This window comes from Vidua macroura, chromosome 5, assembly GCF_024509145.1.
Source record: "Vidua macroura isolate BioBank_ID:100142 chromosome 5, ASM2450914v1, whole genome shotgun sequence".
Lineage (NCBI taxonomy): Eukaryota > Metazoa > Chordata > Aves > Passeriformes > Viduidae > Vidua > Vidua macroura.
The window spans coordinates 51,582,922-51,585,487 of NC_071575.1; positions in this window are offsets into that span (position 1 = coordinate 51,582,922).

Here is a 2,566-nt window from a genome sequence, read left to right on the forward strand (position 1 = left end):
CGAGGTCCGGCGGCGGCGCCGCCGCCCCGCGCCGCAGCCAACCGCGAGCCGGCCGCGGGATACACCTCCCTGCCCACCAATGGCGCGGCCGCCCGGCGCCCCCCGCTCCGCAGGGCCGGCGCTTCAAGGAAATGCGCCGTTTATGGGAACTGAGCAGGGAACGTCCCGGCCACCCAGCGGGGCATGATAGGAGGAGGCACTTGGCTGAACCTAAAGCTGACCGGAGAGGAGGGGACTTTCTTTGTCAAGAGCTGTCAGCTGTGAATATTCCTTGGGAGTTTGGAACCCTTACCAGGCCACAAGCCTTTCCAATGGAGATGTTACAGAGATAACATAGGTGTCCCTGTGTCATCTCCTATGTTGCAGGTTCTGCTTTGTCCACGAGCCAACTGCTTAAAGCACTCTGCTCGAAAGTTGAGGGCTGTTTTCGAAGTTGCAGTGTAATTTGAAACACTGACTTGAAAACGTGTCGAAAGCATAAGCATGAGCAAACTGGGGTTTCCTTCAGCTTTTTACATTGGAAGATACTTTCTGTATATGACTCCTTGTAACTGAAGGGTTTCATATCTGAGCCACCCCTGAATGCCCTAACTACTGTGACAGTGGTTTGTTTGTTTTTTTTTTTAAGTTCCTGCTGTCTTTTGTGAGGCCCGGGATATGATCTGGACAGCAATAGGATCGACTTCTGTACCTGAGAAGGAGAGGTTGATTCCTAATTATAGAGGATGTATGGATATATGTAGGGCTGTAGTTCTGGTCAGCTCTGCAAAACTGTATTTTACAGAACGGTAGCTAAAATCTTTTTTTACCACTAAAGCATTTCACTTTCAACATATTTCTGTTTGCAAGAACGTTCAGAGATACCTTCATGTGTATATAAAAGAGATTTCACTTTTAGCTAAAACTATATATATATACTATTTTGCTTGGGGTCAAAGTATATTTTGTGTCACTTGAAATTACTGAGGTTTGTACATTTTAGTTTACCGATGCTTTTAGAATGTTGTTCTAGAGAAACGAAGTTCCAGGCTGGGCCAAAATAGTCAGCAAACCAAAGATCATCCTTCTTTAGTCACAGAGATATACTTGGTGACTCTGGCTTCACCCAGCAGCAAAACCCTACATGCAAGCAGGAAGAGCAGAACAAATAAGGATGTGACTGAGATACTGCCAAAATGCCATTTGGAGAGTTGATTTCTGCCACAGATTTGCCATCCCTCTGAATGGAGACTGGGAATTTTATCAGCACCATTTGAATCTCTTCCTGCATCTGAAACAGACCAGAAGAACTGTCTTATATTTGAAGCATAATGGGTACTCCAAAAGTGCCCATTATGCTCCAAAGAGAAAAAGGCAGCCTCAGCAGCCAGCATGGAGTCATGCTGTGACAATGTAAAGCCAGGTAAGGTGAATCCCACCTGCACTGTACTGTGTTCCAGATATGGAAGACTGAATGGCTTAAAAGGAAAAAAAACAGATCTGGAATCTTGACTTTACAAAACATGCTAATATGGAATTAGAGCTGTTTTCTGTAATAAATACCTTCTGGTCTGTGTGGATTGTGATTCCATCTGTCTGAAAAATCCTAATTATAAGTTCTAATTCTTACTCAGCTGGAATGCTTTTTACTCAGCACTGTGGGGGAAGTGCTGACTTCCATTATGGTAACAATAAACTCCCAGAACACATAGAGAGAGGTGGACTTCATAGATTTTGTTCTTAGACTATCACATATAAATCTTGAATCTGTTGAAGTCAATGAAAAACTGACACCAACTTCTGCTGGAATAGGGCTTCTCCCTAGGTCTCAAGTGAACAAAGGATTTGGTGTCCTGAAGACATTATTGCAGACTGTGTATCTACCTCTCAAACTCTTGTTTCTCCTTTAATTCTGGTTTTATACTGCAGAGATCAAGAAGTTCCCAGAAGCTTTCAGGCTTTCAGTCAGAATGAGGCTATTGAAAAACATGACCTTTTATTCAAAAGCCACTACCTGCAGTGGCTGTTGACTGCCAGTGTGAATACTGACCTCACAGCAGAGTACTAGACATCACTGAACAGCACAGTGTTGTGTTCTCTACAATCACGTAGAGAGTATATTTACATTCCTATTGCCCAGTGGGGAAAATTGCCTTCTCAGCATCCCCAAAGACTTTCTAATTTTAGTAACACCTAAGATGTAGGATATATGTGTTCTCATTCATAAACACTAGAATTCACAGTGGCATCATTTATGTTCCTGTTCACTGTAAAACTTTGTCTTTTGCATTCACAGTGCATACTCAGACTGCTGCATCAAATTGACATGCTTTTTTAAGCCATTCTCATAATCCTTAAGACACTATGTAAGTATTTTTAAATGGCTCTGTAAATAAGAAGAAAATTACAGCCTCTGATGTCAGGTTAGTCAGCAAATTAGTGAATTGGCTGATTAGAAGACAAGTACCAAGTTCACCGCAAGAAACCACAGCAACTCAGCTAAAAACACTGGATATACTTTCATAAAAAGCTTCATTTAATCTATTAATTAGACTTACTGATGCTCACACCAGTAGGGCATTCAAGT